Source organism: Alligator sinensis, unplaced genomic scaffold (assembly GCF_000455745.1).
Source record: "Alligator sinensis unplaced genomic scaffold, ASM45574v1 scaffold15_1, whole genome shotgun sequence".
In the NCBI taxonomy this organism is placed as follows: Eukaryota; Metazoa; Chordata; order Crocodylia; family Alligatoridae; genus Alligator; species Alligator sinensis.
The window spans coordinates 132,564-159,855 of NW_005842307.1; positions in this window are offsets into that span (position 1 = coordinate 132,564).

A 27,292-nucleotide genomic window follows, 5' to 3' on the forward strand; every position below is an offset into this window, starting at 1 on the left:
TCACATGAGTCCCTCCAGGTACCTCTGTGTGACTTCTCTTTTTCAGATCCTCTGCTACCCTGATGTGGGTCTTGAACCACTCAGCTTGTGATTTCTCCTTCTACTTCTTCCTGCCAGCTGGTGGCTCATTGCTGTAGTCCTCCATTCTGCTTTAAAATAGTCCCACAGCACCTTAGCTTCCTTCGCCTCCCTTATAATTATTTTTATTATAGTGTGACTCAAATACTCCAGTCAGAACTGGGTCTCAGTGGTGAGGAGTGTTTTACAAATGCAGCATGAAGATATCTGCACCAAGGAACTTGCAGAGCTTCCCAACTCTGCACAAGTGACCATAGCTGCTCCGCTTTCTTCTGCCAAACCCTTTCTGCAGGGTCAGAATTGTCATATTGAATGAAATAGTTTGAATGTTTGTAAAGGTTGCCCATTAGCCAGTTTCAGGAAGAAGATAGGATCTATCTCCTTATCTAGCTCATTGTTTTGGAGCTACGTGCGAAATGTCCTGACTTCGCCTAAAACCTTAATCTAAATTGTACCTTTAGAAGTTTTTTACAAAGAAAGTAAATGTCCTAAATTCCGAGAAATCAAAGCCTGGGGCCTTTTAACCAGACTGGTAAAAAGAAAAGAGTATTTACAGTGATATGGAAGTCTCCCCAAGAATAATTTAAAAATGTTCAACAAAGGTAATTTCTGTTGAGTAAGATCCGAGCCCAAATTTGGGAGTTATAATGAATTGAGTAGGAGGAGCCCGATGACGGCAGCTCACTCAATAAAAACCTGTAACTTACTGTCCCAATTTGGAGGTGACTTCACTTGCAGAACAACGAAGGAAGAATCGCAAGTGTAAGTTCAGATTAGATTGATCGCCTAATCAAGCCTCTCCGTGAACACGAATCTCTTAGTTCACGCTGAAGCCGCGGAGCGCCCGAAAGGGACTGAAGGAAGGGGACATAGTCCTATCACTGGTGAGCCCAGCTCATTGAATCGTATTGCTGAGGCCAGCCTATTGAACCGTACTACTGAGGCCAACCCATTAAATCGTACTACTGAGGAATGAAACCATATTTTGGTATTTGGCTTCTCGGAATTCTAGGATTGTAAGTATATTATGAAAAATAACAGTATTGATTCAAATTTAACTTTTAGTTGTAATTGTAGTTGTTTTTGTAACACTAATTCTTATAGCATTGTTTGGGAAGGAAGTGCATTCGGAGCATTGTTTCTGATATATGTAATTATTGTGTTTTTAATGTTTGTGGTGTTTCTTAAAGCTAAGCAGTGTTATATACGTAGCAAAGAGTTTTAAAATAAAATTGTGTTGTATAAATTAAGTGTGTAATCATTGTGAAATCGTGCAATCAGCTAACTACCCCCCCAGCCAGTGCATCAAAACGAATCAGTAAATTGTGTGGGATTTTCTCTATTCCATAACCCACTAGAGACATGGCGTCACGAACAGGATGCGCTGGTTGCCCATTTCAAAATGGGATGAATGTGTTGCAGCATTGCACGTTCCACAATGATAATGAGGGAACTTGGAAGGTAAATATAAGGGATTTTAATAATGAGGATGAAACAATCACGTATAGTTTTATGTTTACACAAGAAAGTTTAAGATGCTGTCTGGGAGGAATTCAGAAATCATATGGTCCACAAGATTGGAGTTTAGAAAATAAAGAAGTAAAGCCAGAAGTAAAGGTGTGTAGGAAGAAAGAAAGTAAAAAAGAAGAGGGAGGTTTTCGAGAGATAATGCGAAAGGTGTTAGGGAAAGGAGTTTACGATCAGTTAAAATTGCCATTAGCAAGGGAGATAACGTGTTCAAGAGCAGGAGAGATACTAAAAGCGTTAGAAGTAAATTGCAAACAAGCAGCAGGAGGTCCTTTGAAAAAAACTAATTACCCGTCCCTCTTAGGAGAGGCAGCTCGGGGAATCATTCACTTATTGCATGAGGTAGAAAATTTAGCAGCCGAGAATAATGTTTTAAAATTGGTTATGAACCAGAGTAAAGTGAATGAAACAGAGGAGCATGGAGAGAAACCAAGTAAAATATCTGTGCAACCTACTGCACCCTCTCCAATTACTCCATCCACGCCACCACCATATGCAGAAGTTACAGTAGAATTGAAAGAATTAAAAGCTGACTATGAGGTAGGAGAAGCAGCTAAGGGTAGAGCAGAGCCAATACTGGAGGCATGTCCTATAGTAACTACTAGTTGGAAACAACAAGGCACAAATCCTGCAGTTAGGCAGAATATCTATAGAGAAAGGAACAGGGAGGAAATAGAGGATTTGGCTAGGAGAACAGCACGACGTACTAATGAAAATTGCTACGTGTGGCTAGGAAGGATTATAGAGGAAGAAAATGGAATAGGAACCCTATTAAGTTCAGAGGAGGCCCTTCCACTGATGAGAAATTCAGGATGGAGTAAGGGGGCAATTCTCATAAATACCATGAATATAATTCCGGGAGGCATGTATCCCATAACTTTAGCTGGATTAATTGCCACCGGGGTAAAAAATCATTTGGGAGCTCTAAGCTTTCCCCAAGTGGAAAGACACATTGGTATTTTGAAGACACAATTGAAAACAAATTTAAAATCAATTTCTTTTAAAAACTGGGATGCAGTATTGCATGCCACCTTAATTCAGTGCAATAATGATAAAACCATGTGGTTGAAACACGAAAAGAAAGAGTTTCTAGTGTGGACATATAAGTATAAAAAGGGTGATAAAGTGTGGATACACCTACCCAAAGAAGAAGAAGTAACAAAAGGTGTAATTGATCAATTGGGGAAACATCCCAACACTTATTTTTGTTTAACTGAAGAAAATCAAACAATATTAGTACACCAAAGTTGGCTAACCTCACGAAGCTAGGCCTCACAAGGACCTAAGCAATCATTTAATTTTGTTACAGGTGTCAAGGATTGAAGTGGCAACAGTGGGAGATCAAGGATGAAAATGATCCCAGAGATGAAAACTGGATGTGGCTAACCAATGCAACATTATGCAAACCAGTACCTAGACCACCCAACGTGATTCTGGGATATAATGCTGATGTATGGAATCTCACAATACCAGGTTATTCCCTTAAATGTAATATTCCTTGGGAAGGACCATGGAACCCCTCCAAATTATTAAATCCTCGTGATATAATTAATGGACCATATCCATATGGCATTAAATTAACAGAAGCAGGGATAAATGAAACTGAGTATTATCCAACACCATGGGGTTTTGTGAGAACACACCCAGAAAAAGGTGTATTTGGGGTAAAATTAACTATTATACCAGTAGGGTTATTTGAAAATGCTACAGTAGACCCCTATGGTATCATCCAATGTAAGTGGAATAAACTTTTCTGGAAACCTAACACTGTCCAGAACAGTGGCCGGCTTACTACTAGCACTTGGTGTCGGACTATAGTACATACTAGAAAAGGGATATTACCTTATCTCTTAATTATAAGGGATCCACCGCACCAAGAACAAAGCACAATAGCCTGGCATTTAAAATTTCCTGAATATTCCCGTACTGCCATGCGCATTACATATAACATTAACTGCACGCAACCACAAAGAAAGCGTAGGTCAGTCTGGACAGACTGGGCACAGCAAAATCAAGATAAAGAATGGGAAGAAACAGTAAAACCTGAATTCATGTCACTTTTGGGATTTGCCACTACACATGTAACCATTACAAAAAACATTACACAAAGAATGCAAAATTTCATAACATTAACTGAACAGAATGAAAATATCACTAATTCTAACATGAGGAAAATCCAAGCTAGATTACAGTTCATTACCTGTACACAATTTCATGAATCCAGCACCTTTGAACAACTTATTGTAACAAATTTAAGGAAGAAATTCACAGATGCTGGACATATACCTTATGTAGAATGTCATAGTCAAATAATTATGCTATTTAGTCATGAAAATCAGGGAAGTGTACAATGGCTTTGTTCAGTGAACCCACTAATGGGTTGGACAGTACATACCCGCATTGGAGGAAAACATACAGGTACATTACCCACCATGCGGTGTACCAAGCATAATTGCACACAAGTAAACACCAACCAAGTAAAATTAAATGATAAATGTTCTGAATTGGAAGCATGGAATCAGACCCATATTGTGCAATGTACTGATTGCAAATGCAAAATCTACACTAAAACTGTTCAAGTGAACATATTAAACTATGATTATGCTTTTGACTTAACACCCCAAGATGAAGCAACCCAGTATTATGAAATAGCAGAAATGGGATATGATATTCCTCAACTCCAGCCCTGTAAGCAAGAGGGTCAGTTCTGGAGAGATACAGGGGAAATAATGGAAATAAAATATAATATCCCTCAAAACTCACCCTGTGAGCCTGGAGCTCAGTTATGGAGAGACACATTTGCAAGGAAATGTGTGTGCATAATAGAGCCAAAAATTAATAATCTACACTCCAGTATGGAGGTAGTACTTTGGTCCAAAACAGGTATCCCGTGGATCGCTGCAGATCATTGGAGCACGACTGAGGAGAATAAGGTGCATTCCCAACTATCTGCGTGGGACATTGACTTGCAGGAATTAAATTTGACTCATATATCGTTTAACTTGGAAACTGGACAATTAGTGATGTTGTCAAAGGACTATGGAGAACACATTACTTACTTGAAATTACTTAACGCCAGCAAGATCCTCAATGCACCATCAGCTTCGGTGTTAGAAGGACTAGCCACGATTGGAAATGCAGTGGGGAATGGTGTTAAATCTACTATACATGAAATAGGATCGATAGGACAACAACTATGGAACACTATAAAGACTGTATTTTCGGGAAAATGGGTGATATATGTTATAATAAGCATCATAGGATTGTTTGGGTTAATCATTTTGGGAAAATTAATTTTGTGTATGTTGTCATGGAATCATCATAATAAGTTTGTAAGGCTTAGTAATGAAATATAATTGTAATCAAACTGCCTAATGGGCACGGGGGGATGTCATATTGAATGAAATAGTTTGAATGTTTGTAAAGGTTGCCCATTAGCCAGTTTCAGGAAGAAGATAGGATCTATCTCCTTATCTAGCTCATTGTTTTGGAGCTACGTGCGAAATGTCCTGACTTCGCCTAAAACCTTAATCTAAATTGTACCTTTAGAAGTTTTTTACAAAGAAAGTAAATGTCCTAAATTCCGAGAAATCAAAGCCTGGGGCCTTTTAACCAGACTGGTAAAAAGAAAAGAGTATTTACAGTGATATGGAAGTCTCCCCAAGAATAATTTAAAAATGCTCAACAAAGGTAATTTCTGTTGAGTAAGATCCGAGCCCAAATTTGGGAGTTATGATGAATTGAGTAGGAGGAGCCCAATGACGGCAGCTCACTCAATAAAAACCTGTAACTTACTGTCCCAATTTGGAGGTGACTTCACTTGCAGAACAACGAAGGAAGAATCGCAAGTGTAAGTTCAGATTAGATTGATCGCCTAATCAAGCCTCTCCGTGAACACGAATCTCTTAGTTCACGCTGAAGCCGCGGAGCGCCCGAAAGGGACTGAAGGAAGGGGACATAGTCCTATCACTGGTGAGCCCAGCTCATTGAATCGTATTGCTGAGGCCAGCCTATTGAACCGTACTACTGAGGCCAACCCATTAAATCGTACTACTGAGGAATGAAACCATATTTTGGTATTTGGCTTCTCGGAATTCTAGGATTGTAAGTATATTATGAAAAATAACAGTATTGATTCAAATTTAACTTTTAGTTGTAATTGTAGTTGTTTTTGTAACACTAATTCTTATAGCATTGTTTGGGAAGGAAGTGCATTTGGAGCATTGTTTCTGATATATGTAATTATTGTGTTTTTAATGTTTGTGGTGTTTCTTAAAGCTAAGCAGTGTTATATACGTAGCAAAGAGTTTTAAAATAAAATTGTGTTGTATAAATTAAGTGTGTAATCATTGTGAAATCGTGCAATCAGCTAACTACTCCCCCAGCCAGCGCATCAAAACGAATCAGTAAATTGTGTGGGATTTTCTCTATTCCATAACCCACTAGAGACAAGAATCCCACCCCATTCCACATTAGTTAATTGTTCCAAGGAAAGAGGGAGGTCAGTCCTGAAATCTGAGTCAGATCCTTGGTTAAGTTCTTTTCCTGCCTCAGCTGCCGCACTCCCTGTCCTTCAGCTTTTATTTCTTCTTCCTGGCACGGGTTGAGGTGGGCATATAGAGTATTGTATATTCCATGACTTATGAGTTTTAATTTCCTGTGGGCAACCTTTTTCACAGGCTAAAGGCAGGTGTTTTCATTTCTTTCTTTTTCCTCTTCATCAGGCATTTTTTTAACACACTGCTCCTAGAAGTCTTTCATGGAGCTAACTACAGTCAGGGAAACCTCTCATTTGTGCAGGTTTTAGACTGATAGGACTTCTTTGACTGCAGTGGAGTTAACCACTCCACTCAGTAGGGTAACTGAGAGCAGTCATATCCAAGAATTGCTGTTTTCCACAGCAAATGCAGGACAATTTGCCCTCCCTTTATGCTTGCAAGTCATGTTAGGTGCCAGTGCAACTGCATGCATAGTAGGCAAAGTTTCTGTAGAGGAGTAAATCAACAGCATAGCTATTTGTACTAGGATAATGTGTGTGACAGCCTGTCTGCTTTGAGAAGGTGCTTAACTGAAGGTAGGGGTAACAAACTGGCTAGTGAATCCTTTTAAACTGCTAACTCTTGCATCTCAACTTCATGGGCTATAATATATACCTCTCTTTTAATCAGTGGGATGGCTCCACACCCGCACACATTCCCCTGTAGACCAGCCACTGTCCACTACCAGTACAGGAAAAGACACATGGAATGAGAGACATGACTGCATCCTGGACTGAGGTCTCCTGGGTAGAGCTCTGAGAGTGAATCAACCGAAATCAGAAGTGGGAGTTTACCATAAAAATAACCCTTTTGCTTTTCCAGGATCTGTTTTCACTGCTACGCTTAATTTCATCTACATTTTCTTCTTCCCTTAATTGGTTTTGACAGATGATTCCCCCAAGAGGCCAAGCCTTGAGCTTCTGGAGGGGTCATTCAGAAGAAGCTATAGCAAATTATGGGGTTGAATTTGCCAGGGGGCAATGAACAGGCAGATTGAATTCAGGGTCTGAAGCTGCCCCCCTTCCCCCTGTCCCCTGGAATACCTCCTCCTCTTCCATTTTACTCCAGCCCACAAATTCCTCCAAGACCTTGTGGTCACTGTTTTTAAGGCTGAGAAAAATGTCATTGCTTGTCTCTAGGGCAGAATTCTGCCAATTTGTGATGTTTATCATTTCATATGGCATAGAAATGGGAGGTTATACTGAAAATAAGAGTGGGGGCAGAGGGATTGTTATCATTTATCATCTTTTATTATCTTTTCTTTTATCTTTTGCCACCATTTATTTATCTTTGTCAAAGAATCCCTGACTCCCACCCCTTCCCTTTACTTTCCTGTAAGGCCATAATTGCAGTGATGGCCGTGCCTTGCAGGATACTAACTCTGGGCTCAGAGACTTAGAGAGATTTGGGTTGAGTCCTCACAATTCCCTTTTCTCTATCTCCTGATGGTGTCTTAAAATTCCAAACAGTTCCCTATGCTGCTTTTGTACCGTATCATCTCCTGTCACTTCTTGTGAAGCGTAGAGGCACACAGCCAGAGTTTAATAAGGAAGCCCGGACTGTTACTACCTGCACTGCAGTTACCCTGGTAAACAGAGAACATTGACCTCAGGGACTGTACTTCTGTTATCTCTCACCAGCACAAACCCCAATGAAAGAAAGAAGCTAATAATCTAGGACACTGTTGCTTCCTTATGTTTCAGTGAATTGCGTTAAAGTACTGGGATTCTGCCGGTTTCCATGTAAAATGAAATAAAAAAAACACCCCACATTATCTCTAGAGAGCCCTGCTGTCAGCTGAGCAAAGATCAGAGTAGCTAAGCAGCATCCCAACATAGTGTTACAAACTGCCTACAGGCAGCAAAGGTATTAGTTTGCACAGCTTAGCTTATATAAATTGAACAGCAAATGCCAGCAAACTGCAGTCGTATATGAGTGTCTAATAGGCTTGAAGTGTTTCAGAACAAAGCTACTTTTATGATTTATACACTTGCCAGACAACCATCAAATTCTTTGCTGAAACTGGAGCATTGCTGGTAGTGCCATAGGGGCTGGCCAGGAAGCAAAGAATTCTTGGCATCAGAACAGCTGTCCCAGAGTGGTACAAAAGGCATTGCCAATGTGAAGTGGAGCTATCAATTGAATGTCTATCAGTGCAGGCAACAAATGGGACCCTGACTTTGGCTTCCTCCTTCTAACTAAGCCCAGTGCATGTGATACGTTGATAACAACCCACCGGACAACTGTAATAATATTTAGGTGCAAGGTGTGGTAGCCATAGTGCAAACCTGCTGCTTTTTAATGTGCTGTCGATAATTCACAGCAGAGGGGCAAACAGCTAGAGCAAAGTGAGGAAGCACGTACATAATAACACTGTTGGCAAGTCTGATATCCTGAAACACTGTTTTCTCTGGGCAGCTAGGAAAGAAGAACAGAATTAGAGTGAGGTAAATATAAATGCAGGTATTTATATTTACCACAGGCAAAATCTACTTCACATGTCTCCAGGAATGGGATGGTAGGTATTATTGCCATTTTTACAGATGGGAACACTGAAATTCATACAGATTAGGACATTTGTCTGGGGTAGTATAAAGGATGATGTATCATTCTGGGAGTCAGGAGGACTATGGGAATATCCAAATGTGGAGTTGTTTTCAGAATGAAGTGCTTTGATTTCTTTATGCCACTGATTTTTCTGTCTTTCCTGAGCCTCAGTGCCCCGTGTGTAAAATGAGTACAATGAGATTTAACCAATATTTGTCACATGCTGTATGATGCAAAGCAGTAGTCATTGGCAGGAGCAGCTTTAGAATTTGGGATTTGGTAATTCCCCGCTACATTCCTAGTCTGTGTGAGGACGTGATTTTGAGGGGAGTGCCAGTTTCTCCTCCTATTTTTCCAAAACTGTCACAAGAAGATTCACGCAGGCCTGAATATAATTCACCATAGTGTGACTTTTCCCCAGAAAATGGATTTTCCTATGACTCACTGTTGAAAACCAAGATCCACTGTCCTGCAAGTTTGTGTTATTTTTTTTTGTCAGTTTCCTCTGCCTCCATAGAAATTCAATTAAATTCCACTAGTGCAAAATGTAATGATCCCAAGTCATTTCAGCACTCCCCAGGGGTATGACGGAAATATTAAATTAGGCCTAGTCTGTACTACAAATTTAAACTCCAAGCTCTTCTGTGATGATGAAACTCTCTCTTTCCTTCAGCAGAGTTATACCATTTCTGCTGAGTAAAATAAGGTGTCTGCTGCTGTCTGGCAACCAGCAGAAAGATCCTGCAGCTATCTCATGCCTTCTGCTACATGTAATGGTTTCTTCAGCTGGTGATGGCTTCCCAGAATGACATTTGCACCCCAGTAACACAACTGCTGCAGTTTGGCTGTTTAGAGTTTCCAGAAGTGCATGAATGTGCTCTAGTGATGAGGCAGGTAAATGCAGACAAGGTCATACAAATATCCTTACCAAGGTTCTGTCTTCCTAGGACCAAACTCATGCATTTACCTGTTATCTATTTAGAGCACAATTCCTATTGCCATATCTTTTTTCACCTGGGTTCCTCAGTTGCCGCATCAGAGATGAAATTTCATTTTTCTTTGTGTGTCTGCTGTCCACATCAACTCCTCAGACTCAAGGTTGTGGGCTCTAAAAGCTGATGTCATGCACAGACATAAGCAGAGGCAAGCACACAGGTACCATCAGGGACACGGCAGGTGAAATTCCTTCATTGCATAAATGCAGATATCAGCAGAGGAAAGCAAACAGGCAGTAGGACACATACATCATTGGATGCATAAGGTCATGGCTATTCCGGGGTGACTGACTCTTATTTTCTTCTCTTTCTACTGTGCATAGCTAATTATATTTGCATACAAATATACTTTACCATATACGTACATAATTAACTGTTATATTAATTAAGCCTGCAAGAGAGACTGATTACATAGCCTGGTGATTGGTGCACTCATTTGTAATTTGGAAGATCCAGTTTCAAATACTTTTCCAAAGCAGATAGACCAGGGACTTGAACTCCCAGCTGAGCTCCTGGCCCAGCTGTCTACTGGCTATCCCAGACTCCAGCGCTGTTTTCTTCATTAAGAACTTCAAGCAGTCTCAGGTTCATCCGAATATAGAACAGGAAAATTTGGAATCTTGAAAAACATTGCAGAATGGGAAAACCATTTCCTAGCCAGTCATAAGTAGCTCCTGTGTATACACTGCACCTACTAATCCATTGCATTATTGGAAAAACCTTGTGTTAGTTTACAATGCTATGTAAATAGCTAACAGCAGAGATGTAATGGAGCAGTGCTACGCTCTGAGCAGTAGCAGTGCATGGTGCAGGGGCAGTGGCTGACGGTTTGCTGCTGTAGGGGGGAGATCTCACCTCCTATTTTGCCACTGACAGGAGTATTGAGCAGCTATTTCAACACTGATTTTCAGCCGAAGAAAAGGAGGTGAGAAGGTGAATCCTCTCTGACACCTTTCCCCCCTGCAGCACCCTGCTTCTGCTGGCCACTGCACCCAGATGCTGCCAACCCTATTGCCACTGCTCTGTCCTCTCTGCTGCCAGAGCCAGAGCCGAAGTTGCTGCATAAAAGGTGCTTGGTGTGTATGTGGGGGAATGGGGGATGGGAGGGTGAGACTCTCCCCGGCTTCATTCTGGTGCCTCCCTCTCTCTTAGGCAGCACCTTGGGCTCATGCCCTTCTTGCCCAACCATTGTCATGCTACTGGCTAATAACAATTTTGGCATTGGCTTCAGGGTGAGTGGCTGGGATGATCTGCTGGTAATATGGATCCCAGCACAAGAATGTTAGGCTAGTTTAATGTAAGTCTCTTGATTTTTCTCAGGGAAAATGTCAAGGGCCTGCCCCAGAACCCAGGGTCTTTGGATCACTCATCTAATGCAGGCGTGATCAATCTCTGGCCTGCAGACCAAATGCAGCCTGCAAAGCCTTGGAATTCAGCCTGCAGGGCTCCCCACAGGTCAGAAAACTTGGCAGCAGTGGCAGTTAATACTACCACTCCTCCCCACTGCCAAATTCCCAAGCCCTACATGCTGGGTCAGAGTTGGATTACAACCCTCCCACGGCAAAACCAGGTTGGGGCTGAGCTATGCCCCCTTCCCTCTTTGTGACTGGGTTGGGAGCCAGGCCACACCCCCTCCCTCTGCATAGTTGGTGTGGGGTTGGCCCATGCCCCTACTCTTCACCTCCTTCTGTAGGCCTGGTTCTTCCACCTGTCCAGCAAGGTTGGGGCTGTGCCATGCCCCTTCCTCCTGCAGGGTTGGATTAGGACCAGGTCAAGCTCCCTAGCTCCCCCTGCATGGCTGGGCCAAGCCCTGTTCCCTGGCACAGCTGGATTGGGCTGGGCTACCACCCCCTCACTCCAGACAGCTGGATGGGGCCCTTCCACGCCAGCCCCAAGTGCCAGATTGGGTCCACTAGCAGGATCTGACCCACAGAGAGAGTGGGCACCACTGTTTCTAAGGCATTAGTTTTCCAGCTAAATCTAGGGAGAGGGAAAACAATTTAATGTGTGTGTGAGCAACTCATTCTGGTACAGAGGACACCCTGGGTTTTGCCTGACTCACCCTGGTTGTTCACAAACTGCTGTCTTGTCCTCTCCCTTGCTTTTCAGTCCTGCTCCCCCCGCTCACTAATGCACATGTGCCATCTCTTCATTTAAACTAAATCCAGCAGTATTTAGATGCCAGGGAAATAAATCAGAATGTTGCTTTCAAGCCACAAAGGGTTCACTTATTTCCTGGAGACGATATGAAACCTATTGAGTTGCAGGAGATGGTTATCAGCTCTTACTTGGGGAGGAAAAGTCTGGGAGTGAGTGGAATAGAAATAGATGCTTTTGCACTTTTAAGTATGAAAGTCACCAATCTAGTATTATAAAGTTAAGTTAACCATGGAGAAAAGGCAGAGAAAAAAGGGGGCTAATCAACTGGTCTCTCTCCAGTTGATATCTGTTTTCCCACTCTGCGCAGCAGCTTGCTGCCCAGTTGTCAATAGAACTAGAAGCACTTCATAGAAAATGCAGGAAAGGAGAGTACAGAGGAGGGGAGCAGTGAAGAGACATCCAGGAGATGAGTTACTGGTGGTACAGAACTTGTTTACTGAGGCCCCATACAATTTAGCTGGCAGTTTGGTTTCATTTGGGAGATGAGGAATGGATGAACATGTGTTGAGTGTGGGAAGAGTAGAGTTCAAGAACTAGTTTTTGTGAGTGGGAGGAGGGCAAGCAACTGCTAGCTCTTCTGCCCGTCCATTTGTTTTAGGTACTAGCTGTCATTTTCTGATGTCTGTGCGGGCCGGGAATGACCCGAGCCCTTTTCCGTGCTGCATGCGGACTGTGGCCAGCAGCCCGGGCACGCCGGGTTGGAGAGGGAAGGCCGTTGAGCTGGAATTAGGCACAAACGCGTAGCGGTAGTTTTAAAGATTGTTTACTTACACCGAGATGGCAGTGGTGCAGGCTGGAAAACTTGATTGAGTTGCAGTTACAGACAGACAACACAGACGGTCTCGTGGAGGTTGCTAGGCTCCACGGTGCAGAGCTCCGGATGCTCTGGGTGAACAAGCCACCAAAATAGAAATCGTAAATACGTCTTATAAAAGTCGCACTCGAAGACGGGAAGAGGTGGGCGGTGGATCAGGCCGCCAAGCTCCTCTGGATCTCACACAGGGTTTCTATTACCCTGCCGTGTACCCAGAGTCCCCACGAGATGGATGTGGAGTCCTCTTCGGCTTGGGCGGAAACTGCTCAAGCCTCTTATACGGCTAACAGGCCAATCGTTAGCCGCCACGTGTGAATAATTTAGCACTAGCCAATCACGGGGAACGAATTTGCATACCAGTGGCAGGAACTCTTTTGCACCGTGCATTCCTCTCGCAACTCGAGCAATGCACTCTGCAAAAGAAGCTGCAGAAAAGGCGGGAAACTCGTCCCTGCACCGGGGTTTCCTCTTGCTACAGGAAACTCTCCCGTGCAATGCTCTGCAACTTGGCGGGGATAATTCTGGTGCCGAAGCACACACACAGTCATGCCTTTTGGGTCATGACAATGTCAAGCAAGAGAAGTGTTGTAGAAACAATTGGGTAGGATGTATAAATAATGTGTACTCTGCTATTGTGTTTGGCAAACAAGAGAGCATGGGTTAGAGAGCTTATGTTAGAGGGGATGGGTCTGTAATGTATGTTATGCTTGGTTCTTTTCTTGTGACATGATAGAATATAGCAATGGCTTAATTATATCCAAGCCCCCTTCAATGCTGTATACTGGAAAAGTTGAGAGAAGTATGACCTACTTGTCTGAGATGGCCCTTTTGCCTAAGATAGTCATAGGATGCAAACCTGGCCTGGCTTACAGGGAGCTCTTCAACCTTAAACAACAGCTCTCAAGCAAGAGACTAACTAATGCTTCACTATAGTACCTGGCTTCATGACAGACCCAAATGCCTTCTGTGTCCCTACATCAATAGAGACCACATCATCACTGAACTGAATAACAAGGAATATTACATCTGAGGTTCATTCACCTGTAAATCCACCAATGTCATTTATGCCATCACCTATTTATGATGCCCATCTGCCATCTACATGGGACAGAAAAAGTGATCTCTACGTGCAAGAATGAATGAATGATGATCTGACATCAGCTGCAGAAAGAAACAAAGGCCGAGGAAAGAACATTTTAATCACCCTGGACATTGGTGCTGATCTTAGGACTGCTGTTCTCAGGCAGCAAAATTTTAAAAACCAGGTTGAAAGGAAAACTATGAAACAAGAAATCATCCACAGACTGGACTGTGATAAGTATGGTTTAAACAGGGGCTTATCCTATTACCTGGATTAGCTTTTGTGACCACTTTGTTCATAAGGAGTTCTTTGCTTGTATGTCTGGCCAAGCATTGTCCCCTGTCCCTGCCTCCTCTTTTTCCTCTGCCCCCTTTCTCTCCCTCCTATTTTCCCACCTTTTGTATTCAAATCACTCACTCCACTTTATATACTGCTCTATGCTGTCCTTTAACAGCATTTGATGAAGTGAACTTGAGTTCATGAAAACTTGTGCTCTCTATATACTGTATTTCGTTTGTCTGTAAGGTGCATATCCACCCTGCCTTTCCCTTGCCAAATAACAGAGGACTGAAGGGTGGGAAAAAAAAAACCTTGATTTTTTTCTCCATTTACAACATTTGTATTTTGAATATTCAGTAGTAGAATGCCTTTCCTTCTAGAAAATCAAATTTTAGGTAGGGCATTTAAATTGCCAGCCAAAAACAGCAGTCCTCAAGTAACTAAGCAATTCATCCCAATCCAAAAACATCACAGGCAGGCCTTCTGAGGCAATCTATATAAGAAGGAGTTCATCCCAGGGGTATTGCCCATGATGTACCTCCTAGTCACATTAAGTAGGCAGGGGGTGCTACAGGCTTCTGCCAGTTTGTAGCTAACCAGACACAATTTCCAAATTAAAATAATTAAATAAAAAGGTTTTCTTTTGGGGAAAAAATGACTTTCATAAAAAGTATGCATAGGACTTTAACTCTAGATAGCACCTAACTACAGTAGGGCTGAATGGAGATTACAAGATGGGTTTAGACAGAGGAAGGTTTCTTCATGCTCAGATAAGAGGGGATTGGAGCAACTAGAGAGGGGGAATGGTATCCTGATGAAGAACCCAATAAAGTGGGAGAGTCCAAAAAGAAGTTATACCTGACCAACCTGATTGCCTTCTGAGATGAGATGACTGGCTCTGTGGAAGCAGGGAGACCAGCGGATGTGATATACCTTGATTTTGATACGGTTTCCCACAACATTCTTGCAAGCAAGCTAAGGAAGTATGGGTTGGATAATGGATTGTAAGCTGGATGGTTTGGATTAAAGGGTAGTAATTAATGGCTCAATATCTAGCCAGTGACCAGTATCAAGTGAAGTGCCCCAGGGGTTGGACCTGGATCTGGTTTTGTTCAATATCTTCATCAGTGACTTGGAAGATAGGATGGAGTGCACCCTCAACAAGTTTGCAGAGGATACCAAGCTGGGGAGGAATAGTAGATACATTAGACAGAAGGTCTAGGATTCAGAGAGGCCTCAACAAATTTAGGATTGGTCCAAAAGAAATCTCATGAGGTTCAATAAGGGCACGTGCAAAGTCCTGCACTTAGGATGGAACAATCCCATGCACTGGTACAGGATGGGGGCTGATTAGCTAAACAGCAGCTCTGCAGAAAAGGACCTGGGGGTTACAGTGGATAGTAAGCTGAATATAAGCCAACAGTGTTCCCTTGTTGTGAAGAAGGATAATAGCATACTAGGCTGCATTAGTAGGATTGTTGCCAGCAGATCAAGGGAAGTGATTCTTCTCCTCTATTTGACACTGGTGAGGCCACATCTGGAGTACTGTGTCCAGTTTTGGGCCCCTCACTACAGAAAGGGTGTGGATAAATTGGAGAGAGTCCAGCGGACACCAGTGAAAATAGTTAGGGGCCTGGGACACATGACTTATGATGAGAAACTGAGGGAACCAGGTATATTTAGTCTGGAGAGGAGAAGACTGAGGGGGGGATTTAATACTAGTCTTCAGCTACCTGAAGGGTGGTTCCAAAGAGGATGGAGCTAGACTGTTCTTAGTGGTGGCAGATGACATAACAAGGAGCAATGGTCTCAAGTTGCAGCAAGTTTGGGTTAGATATTAGGAAAAACTCTCTCACTAGGAGGGTAATAAAGCACTGGAACAGGTTACTCAGAGAGGTTGTGGCATCTCCATCCTTGGCTACACAAAGCCCTGGCTGGGGTGATATAGTTGTGGATGGTCCTGCTTTGAGCAGGGGGCTGGGACTAGATGACCTTTTGAAGTCCCTTCCAACCCTACTTTTCTATGATTCTACGATATGGCTCAATATCACGGATTGTTTGTCGGGGAAGAATTCATGAGAAGTCCAAAAATTCAGCAGATCTTAATTCATAATATGTCTTCAATAAGAACAGAGCAGTCTAGAACATTTGGGGATAGAGGAGAAGGTTTTTTAGCCCAAAGACAGATGATGTTGGGAACTCCACTTATTCAAGATTCTGCCTGTCTTCCAGCCAGAGTGTCCCTGGTCCTGGACATTCTTACACACACACTTTATTGTGCTGAAATCAATGTCCCCAAACAGTCCCATTGATTTCAATAGGGAGGTAAAATTGTACTCAGAATGAGTAAGGTTGCATAGATTGGGCCATTTGCAAATATTGCCAGAATAGGTTTTTTTCTTACAGTGAAACCAGCACAGCTCAAACAGGCAAGCTCTAGAAACATCTTAGCCTATTTAGTTCACCAATACATGGTGACCTGGAGGTGGACTTGAACATCTCTGTTGATGCAAACAAAATATTTTGAGGCTGTCCATTACTTTGTCATGATGTGCTCGATATGGATCTAACAAAGAGCCTTTATTCCAAGTAGATCCAATCACATCTTGACTGGGGTACAAATATGAAACCTCCTAAATATGTAGAGCTGAACTATGTCCAGCCCCTTCCCTATGTGAGCTAGAATCAGCCTTAGGAGCCTAACTGTACCTTAGGCTGTAAGATTCAAGTGCAGCCAAGTACCTGAGCATCACATAGCTTTAAGTACCAGTCTAGTCCCTCTGAAGAAAGCTGTCCATAATTAAATGTTTGTACATGCTTCAGCACTTTGCTGATTTGAGGCCTATTTTAGCAAACCATGACAATAGATCAAGTCTCCCTACTGTACCCCACCCCCTTCTCTTGCCCTTTGCTTTATTTGCTTAAGATTTGTTTTCTCTTTGACTTTACGAGTTTGCCTTGCACAGAAAAATCTGCTGTTTTGTTCCCTCTGGTATTTGGCAGCAAAACAAATTGAATACAAGGAAGAAAAGGAACATCATTGTTTTTTCCTGATGATTTAGCACACAGCCGTTCCTTTTATTGCTGCTGCTGCTGCATTAAAGCATCGTTCTCCCTGTGATATGCCAAGAGTCACTCTGATTAAGTGAAAACATGGTCCATCTTCACTGTGCTCTTAAGGAGTTATCCATAGATGCTAGGCTGGTATAGCTATATCCACCTGCACCCATCTATCCAGATCCCTTCATGTATTATTTTGCTGCTGACATGAGATGGCGCTGTGGGTGGACTCAGGATTTTGAAAAGTGGGGTGCAGATAGTGTGGTGAATCATTACATGTATGTGGTGAATCAACACATTTTTCTCCAGTTAAAAGAAACAAGAATCTTTACTAGCTATGCAAGGGGCCTAGGGCTATATTATTCAGTTTTAGGTGAAAGCAAAAACAAATAGAACTTTATTGGAATATTCATTTATTGGCTATATCATATATTATGCACAAAAACCAAAAATAGGCAAAAAATCAAAAGTTGTTGTTTCATTACTTCTGTAGTCATTAGAATTACATGTACATCTCTTTTTCAGATCTAGCCTTCCTGAGCATCTTCACAGTGCACCCAATGCTTCACTGAAAGATTTTTCTGCACTTGAGTCAATGTTTTCAACCAGAGTTAAAAGAGTCTGCAGGGATGTAAAATAGGAGCAACATTACCAGGAGCAGCTAACAGACCGAAGAACTGTAGAAGAATATGGGGAACACCCAGACCAGTAAAACCAGAAGAGGGTTGTTAACAGCTGTGGAATGAAGATTTTAGGAGGAATCAGGTAGATTATGATGAGCCATGAAATCATTTGACTCTCTCATTCCTCCCTGAATAGAACTGGTTCCACCGCTGCCAGGCAAACGGTTTAAACTTGGCAGACCTGGAATCAAAGTGGGGTGTGACTATATCCCTGCACCGCTGTAGCAGGGAGTTTGGTGCTTCTGCTACTTTAAGGGAAGGCAGACTGCAGAAGAAACAGGCTGGAGGTGAAGCAGCGGGCAAACAAGGGCACCATATGATCCCAAGGGGGCTGGGGTTGCAGAATATAAGCCCAGGGCCTGAGTTGTGCAGGCAGTCTGACCTGGAAGACATAGAGAGTGGAGCTTCTGAACAGAAGGGCTGCAGCAAGGTTCCTGACCAACACCTGAGCTGGGGTAGGCAAGATGGGAAGTTTAGGGATTGAGACTGTAAGGGTGGTGGAGGTCTTAGTTAGCTTGGGAGCATGGCCAGGGCCCGAAACATAGGGGCCAAGTCCAAGGCGCAGGGATAGAGCTGTAGCCTGCGAGAGGAAAGGGCCTCAGAGCCTAAGAGGCCCAGAGCCTAAGAGGGGTGGAATCTATTGGAGACAGAGGCCTGAGCCAATGAAGGGCAGAGAATGAAGGCCTAAACCCAAAAGAGATTGAAATGGTTCAAGGTACAGAGACACAAGACCAGGAGGGGCTGAGATGGTTAAAGGCAGCAGGGCTGGAGGCCCCAGCAGTAGCAGAGACTGGCCTAGGTTTAGAGGCCTGCAGAGACTGGAGTTGGCAGTGGGGCTGAAAGCCTATGGATGAGAGATTGACTGGATTAGACAGCGGGACTTAATGCCCAATGTTTGGTAACATCTGTGAGGCTTGGGCATGGCTAAAAGGGGAGATGAGGAGGCCATGTAGTTCACCCTTAAGGTGATGAGCAGTGACACCTGTGTTCTGAGTATGATCTTGCTTGGGGATCCCTGGGGCAGCTTCCCTTTTTCTAAAAGCAATAATCACATCACGGAGTGGCAGGGAAGTTGAAGGGGAGATGGCTCAGAGAAAGCAAAGGTGCTAAGGGCTGAGGGGGCTCCAGGGGCGTTATGGCCACCCCTGGGGCGGGACCCTGTTACAACCTCCCCTCTGAATCTGCCCCTGGATGACACTGATTTTATGTCAAGTCCCTCAAAAGTTCAGATCTACCATATGCCACAGTAGGTTAAGTTGAGAAAAGTGTGTTGGAGCTACTATGTTTGAGGTGTTTCTGTCTCTTCGGTGATGGATTACACACATTCCAATTGTTTTATTCAATGACAACAACAACAGTAATTTGCATACCATGAAAGTAGGTATCCCAGCTCTGACAGCTTATGTTTGGTAAGGAATTAATTCAATAGAATACACTAAAACATAATTTTAATGTGTATAATAATAAATTAGTACTATGGGACAGATTCTTTCCACTTTGCCTTTGCTATTCAGGGCTTTATTCCTCAGTAGTCTGGAGTTCCTGCTCATTGGGATTAAAGATGAAAGAGCTGAATAAATTCAAATGCATCATGAAACAAAGTACAGCTCAAGTATAATTGTACTGCATTATCTTTAACAGAAAACATAGTGTGGGAGGTGGGATAGCATGATTCAGGCACAGGACTGACTGTTAGAAGTCCTGGGCTCTATTTCTGTCTCGACCACCGATGGACCTTTTTCTCCTCAGAAATGAGGAAATAACTGAAGGATGATATCAAGTGGTTTCTTTTATGGACTATAGATCCCCTCCTTTGGAAAGTGAGACAAAGTAACAGAGGACAATGAGCTCAGTCTCCCTCTGTGCAGCACTACCGGAGAAAGTCTGAGATGGTTAACAGTTGGCTTCAGAACCTGGCTCATATTTAGTTCAGCAGCTTATCTGAGTAGCTTTGGCTTCAAATTTGGGCTGCATACATCTTGGTTTCAGCCATGAGAAAAGTCTCTCAAATGATATCATGGTTTTCCACTTTCATTACTGGTCAAGAACAGAAAGTGCACACGTGGATAAAACTGACATGTGAATGGTGGAGGATGAACCTGTACAGTCTCATTAATTTTGTTTAACCTCAGTCTGGAAATGACGAATGAAAAGGGAAAAGAGCAGTAAACCTCTGGAGCCAAAGGGAAAGGATCAAAAGTCATTATAGACCAAGTAAAGAACCATTGAAATAAATAAATCTAATGAAGTAAAAGAATAAGACGATTCAAAAGGGAAGAGGGTCATTATTACCAGTGGACATGCTTAATCCATAATTGTCTTTATTACTAAAATTACAGTTGCAATGATTATAACTACTTGGTTAAACTCAGTAAATCTCAGTTTAACATCAGATCTGCCCTTTAAAGGGGGACTATATACTACATGGGCAGGGTTGTAGAGGATGGATTTCTGCAAAGGTATTGGCTTGGAGGGATATATTTTGGCAATGCATAGAGTGAGTGATAAGCATTCTTCTTTAGTGTATCTCCTGAGTTCCCTACCTGGACTGATTTTTCTCTAATTCTTGTGTAACCAAAAAAAACACTACTCCCTCACTTTCGTGTTACCATACAGAGGGATGAATGAGATGAACACAAAAAAGAATGAGTGAAGAGCCAGGAAGGGAAATATAAATAGCTGACTCATTACTTCAAGAGAGGTTCTGGAGGGGCTGGCTTGGGCTTTTCGTGTCATTTCAAGAGAAACCACAGATGTGGAGGTAGAAATGTACAAAGGCAGACGTCTCTGTCTGTCAGCATTGGGTGGGGGGATAAAGTGGCTGACAGAGCAAACAGAGGGTACCAGTCAATCCCCAGCCAAGGACAGGGGTAGCATTCAGCAAGCTTCAGCTGCTGAGAAATATGTGGAAATTACAAGTTGTAAGTCATCTAAATAAACAAGAAGGAAAATGGCTGAGTCAGAGAAAGTGGAGTATTCAGGTCAAATGTATTATTAATTGAAAAACTGCTCAGCACAGTTGGAAAGTCTGTGGGTACTAGTAAACAAAAAAAAATGACTGACAGAGAACCAATTAAAGTACTAATTAGTACTGCTATGTCTCGATCTATTAATGCCAACTTGCTATTATCTACTATGGATATAGCTTGCCTGTTCTCCTGCAGAGAATACTGCATGCACTCCTTTCTTTTTTTCAAACCTTGTACACAAACCAGCTTGAGAGACTGCAGATTTACCAGTAGCAAGTGTAAGCTAATGCAGAAATTAGTGGCTTAATGCTCTGACAGGCCTCATTTAGCTCTCCAAACAATTTTTTGCCGGGCAACACCTTATACAGGCCCAATTTCTGAAAGGCGTAGGTGCCAATTCTTTCTATCATCTCCCAGCAAGGGGCATAAGGCAGAAACATTGAGGATGACACTAAACTTAAGAACCACATTTTTTCCCTGAAAATAAAGAACACAAGACTGTGTGTTCTCATGATTGTACAGTACAGAGGTGAAACAAAACCTTGCTAAGATTGCCCAGCACATTTCCCTGCCAGTGCAGCATATAGTTCCCCTTCAAAGGACAGATCTGATGATAAACTGAAATTAACTCGAGTTTAGCCAAATAGTTATAATCATTACAACCGTTATTTTAGTGATAAAGGCAGTTGTGGATTAAGCATGTCCACTGGTAATAATGACCCTCTTCCCTTTTGAACAGTCTCTTAAATCATTAGATTTATTTATTTCAACTGTTTTTTACCTGGTCTGTAATAACTTTTAATACTTTCTTTTTGCTTTAGAGGTTTACTGGCCTTTTACCTTTTAATTCACCATTTCTGTTTCCACAATGAGGTTAAACAAAATTAATTGTTTAACTAACTAGTTTAAGCTGTAGCTGCTTCTTTTTAGATCTGAGGAAGGGCATTTTGTCACTCCTGATTTCTCTGCATAATTTTCCTTTGTTAAAAGGTCCACAAGACTTTTGGAGGGTTTTGTGTAGAGGGTTGGAAAAAAGAAAGGAGTGCATACAGAATTCTCTGCAGCAGAACTGGCATGCCTGGACAATAATGACCTCCTTGCACAATTTATTTTCCTATTAGTCTAATCATATTGTAGGGTTATAATTCTTTTCAAGATCTGAGGAAAGACATTTGATACACAAAAGCTTCTAACATGGCTCCTAACAGTAAAATTGGTCCAATATAAGACATCACCAAACAAATCATCCTTTTTTATCATTGCTATAAATTCAAGATATGGCCAAACCAATTCATAGACTTGGTCCCTTTTACTTCCATGTAGAGGCAATAACACATCTATCTATATCTGAAAGAGACATTATCAAGATGCATCCTTTTGCATGATAGACTCCAGTGATTGTTTATATGCTGAGAAAGTATATTCCAGATCATCCTGTCTGCCCTTTTCCTATGCTCAAATTCTGGAGTTTCCAACACACCCATGAAAACTCTCTTTCCAGAAGCAAATGATGCTTTGGGTTTTATTCAAGTCTTTGGAACAGATTTTTCAAGACTGCAGGCATTACATTACACAGGCATCTTTATGCAATCCCAGTTTGCATGTGTATGATGACAAATACAAGCAACCTCTGATTTGCCCATTCAAAAAAAGATTGCTGATTATGATTCATGTGCATACAAGCTGAGCATTGGCTGAAAAGTACATGGTGTTTAGCATATGCTGTTTTGGAAATGTGGTTAGAATTTGTTTTTTTTGGCCCTTTCAATAATTTCCCTCATCATATTATTATCCTTGGTGTAAAACTGTACTGAAGTTTTGCTAAGGGCTATACTCTTTTTGCAAGGGTCTCATTGAGTTCAGTGAAAAATGTATCTCTGCTTTGATATTGTTGGTATTTTTGCCCTTGATGGTTTGAAAAACCTCAGGTGGGTAAATGTGCTTTCCCAGAATGCATAGATACAACTTCTATAAACAGTCCTCATTAGCTGATTTTTTTTTTTAAAGGGCTGGTATATTCTTTGTTGTCAATGGTGGATCTTTTTAACACAGCCACAGTTTCTGTGGGGCAACCATTACTAGCCAGGTCCATGGAGACGGGTCTAATAAGAGGCTTTTGCTGTAGTAAACTCTCCTCTTTTGCTTTGTTTTATCTCCTTTTGTCAAAGAGCTAATACTGCTCAAGGGGAACCATGTTTGGGGAACCCTTGCAGGTAGCAGTCACGCAGGACAAATTGCTATACAATTTGCTACAAGTAGCTACATTTTTGTTAGTAGCAGTTCATGGAGTTGGTTCTCATATAGGAATACATTTAATATATGTCAAATTGGCCTTTTTTGGGAGAGAGAGAATATTAGAAGAATAAGGTACATAAATTATAATAGCAAGAACAACTTTGTGAGCCACTGGCTTATTGAACAAAACATTCTCTTAGAGATACTGCTATGGAGATCCCATTTCTTGCTGTCCTTTTGAGATGCAGCTGCAATAACAAGGCATACATGTTTTTAATAAAACACGATCATCTGTCAGCTCAAAGAACTGTGGAGTGAACTTGCATTAGAACCTCACAATGATAAACATGTCAAGTTATAAATATCAGTTCTTCCCTTACCACTGAAATAAAGACATACTGTCATTGCAGTTGTTATGCTATGTGGGTATGAGGAATGATCCTATAATTAATCATTCAAAATACATTATGAAGTAGTGGCTTGAAGATAGAAGATGCCAAACATGGACATATGTTGATTTCTATGCTGTAGTTAGGATTAAAGTATCTCACTACATTGAACATGCACTGGAAAGTCCTGTAGACTGGGACTGTAGAAATTGTCTAATGACTTCTGTATAAGGCATGGTGTTTCTTTGAGAGTTCTTGAGAAACCACCAGCTACCTGAATCTGAACCATTGACTTCAATTAATATTTTGCCCTTCACTTCAAATGACAGAGGATTGTGACTTAGGTGAGCACAAGATGTTTGTCTGCTAATATAACTGCTTAGAAACTCAAAACAAGGTAAAACATTTCTAACACTGTCCTAACTAGAGCTATATAAAATACACTGCAAAAATTGCCTGAATATTAGCTAGGAAAAAAAATCCTGAATTAGCCTCAAGCTCATTCCTGACTTGACTGCTTGCTTTTTAGTAATACTGATTCGTCATACTGTGCTGTATAAACAGAATTGTCATACATGAGATAAGTGTAGTAATCCGTTCACTTTATTTAGCACTGGTAAGGCTGGAGTATCATATTCAATTTGGGGTATGGCACTTCAAGAAAGATGTGGCTCAATTGGAAAGACTCCAGAGAAGAGCAATAAAATGATCATGGGCCTAGAAAGCATGACCTATGGGGAACAAGTGCAGTAATGGGTCTATTTAATCTAGAGATGGGGAAAACTAGGGAGACATAGTACCCTTTTTCAAATATATAAAAAAGATTAAATTTAGAGATGGAAATTATAAACTGGTCTCCTTGTTCATTAGGGATGACAAGAAGTATGGCCCTAAAATTGCAGCAAAGGAGACTTAAGCTAGCCATTAGGGAAAAGGATAGCTAGGGTAGCAGGGGACTTCTAACCCCTGTTATTTCATTTGTGTAGAGGGAAATGGCAGATAGTAGAACAAGCAGCACAGTTAAAATGCTACATGGTCTAGGCTGAAAGCTGCAAGCAGCAGGAAGCTAGGCTGTTGCTTAGACTAATTAGCAGCACCCTAGGTCCTGTTTCCAGAGAGCTAGGTCAGGTGATTGGAAGAGAGAAGAGAAATGGGCCATATAAGCCTGAATATGGGGGTAGAATCAGTCTGGCCCAGGTCTCCACAGCAAAGGAGCTCTGCAGGGAACAGTATACAAGGAAGCTAAGTTATATGTTTTGTTTTGCTTTGGGATTGTGTTACTTGAGGTTTGGGAGTGGCTAAAGAGGTGGTTAGAAGCCACAGGGTGTGCCTGGGAGGCACTCTGTATTTGAGCCCTGCAGGCCCTGGGGCTCGGGTGACTGGGTGGCATGACATTAAGACAGGGCCAAAGGGCTCATTGAACAGAATTAGGGTAATGCCCATGAGGCATGGCTGTGGCTAAGGAGGACATTGGAGGCCATGAAAGGAAGGATGCTGTCATGTGTGCCAGTGATGTACCCTTGGCTTTGGGTCTAGTCCTTGGAGAAGATCTAGAGGGTGGGTGCCTCAAAAAGCAGATAGAGAGAGAGCTCTGCTCAGGTTAGCGTGTCAGAATTGCACCAACTGGCAGTTTAATGTTGAGCAGGGTGCAGCAAGCCACTGAATGCTAAACTCTGGTTCTCTGGAGGCAGTCTCTTAAGTATACTAGCTTTTACATCAAGGTGTAGCAGGAGAGAGGGCAAAGCCAGGAGAATGGGCATGGTATGGTCACCAGGGCATAGTGTTGTGCCAAAACCAACCCTGGAGGCACACCCTGTTACAGTAGGCACTGGAATAGATTCCTTGAGGAGGCTGTGAAATCTCCATCACTGGAAGATTTAAAGAACATCCTTTGGAAATGGTTTAGGTATGCTTGATATTGCCTTAGAGCAGGGGAATGTGGTCTCTTGTGATCTATTCTAACCTTTTTTCTATGACTGTGACCTTCAAGTGCTTCATTTTTGCTATGGGTGCTGTATAGTGACTGACCTTACTGGTAGTACTGTTCATAGAAACAGTGAATTTAAAATAATTAATAGAAACTACTTGTAGGCAGTGGGATTTGACTTGTGGATATCCCTATGTGCTTTGGGAACCTGATTTTATTAAGAGTTGCACTAAACCAATTAGGGACATGAAATAATATGCTGTGACCCAATGATCAGTCCAAACCAATCAATACTGCATGCATTTCAATGTCAAACTCTTGCAATATGTTGTTGTTCCCAAACAACCAAGAAGAAGATGGGGCGAGATGGTGCCTTAGTGACTGCGATTTAAAATGGGAAGTTTACCTTAGTGCTTATGAGGATTGACATAAAACTTCCATCGATTAATTAGCAGAAAGGCTTTATTAATTAGATAACAAGCTTATAGGAAATTTCCAGGTAGGCTATTGCAATGTAGAAATAAACAAGCTATAATCAAGTCCAGTATATTTTTAGCTGTAATAGCATTTTCTCACCAGCACAGGCCAGGTCTTGATCTTTACAGCTTTTACCAGGTGTGGATCCTTTGCCAAAGGTGGTTAGCAAGGTGTAGGTTACGATGGGTCTTCTCTCTTGGAAAGAACACACTTTGGTGGCAACTTCACTCTTCTCTTATACTCTTTCTTCAAAACATATTTTTTTTGATTGACCGATGACCAGATCCTGGACAAAGCTGACAGGGTGGAGGGTTATTGTCCTTTGGTTGTGCTATAATTGTTAACTGTTCAGATCCAGCCCTGGCTGTTGTTGGTGAAACTGACATGCACAGAACCCTTGATGACTCCAGAGGTTACCATTAAATTAGCTGCAACAGGTCTTGATTACTTGGATCAAACACCTTAGATTATGGATTGTGAGGCACTGTACGGGTCATTGTTGTAACAGGGCAGATCCCAAAATATTTTTCGACCAGCATAGGTGCATAGATTGGGAAGGAATGTGGTACCAAGGGAGAGGCAATCACTTTGAAAGGGGAAAATATTCATAATTGATTTAGAGTAGTTAGACATGGGGTGTGCTCGATACCAAAAGCCAGAGATGGGATTAGCTTTATTGTTGTATTTCAAGTGGTCCTAGTTGTGAGCTTGCATTCTTGTGCAAGAGGCACTGTTATAATTTCGTCATTTAAATTTTATGCATAGGTCCAGACAAGATCTGTGTCCAGCAGTGACTAACTGGTTCTGTGAGGCATGAGCTGTTTTTGTGCATGATGTAGGCAACTCCCTACAACTGATGAAGTAGGCTGTTGTCTATGGAAGCTCATACCTCTCTAAGGTTCCAAGTTACAACGTTTTGACTTAAGACAGTTTTCAGGAACCGATTGTGTCTTAAGTCCGAGGACTGCCTGTATTCTTATGAGTCTTCTCAGGAGTCTTGGCTGCAGGTTTTTCTGGAGACTTGTCTGCTTTCTTAAAAAAAGTGTCCAAGGAAGTTTAGACAGATGTTCTCCAGGGAGATGAGTGCTGCAGTGAACTTGTTCACTGGCGTGGTGTCTTATCGGATCAAACGTCATAAAGTCAAAACTGATCAAGTCGTAAAGTCAAACGTCATAAAGTTGAAACTGGGTGTCAATTTATAAATGTTGTAAGTGTGAAATGTAACTCGAAACCTTGTAAGTTGAGGACTGCCTGTAGTTTATCCTACAGTAGCTACACTGGTCAATTCTCTCATGTAGATGAGCCTGAAGGGTGCCTGTACATGAGCTGGGGGCCTCCATGTCTCATGTATCAGCATCCTCATGCTTCAAAATAGCGGTGGGGCTGCTTTAACTAAATACACAAGATGCTGTGAGTGCTTTAATTAAAGCAGCCCTTGGAGGCACTCTAATTCAAGTAGCCCCCTACAATTCATGTTCTCCCAAAGAGACAGCCTGGAGTCAATCTTCCACCCTTTCTGTAGGAATCATAGAA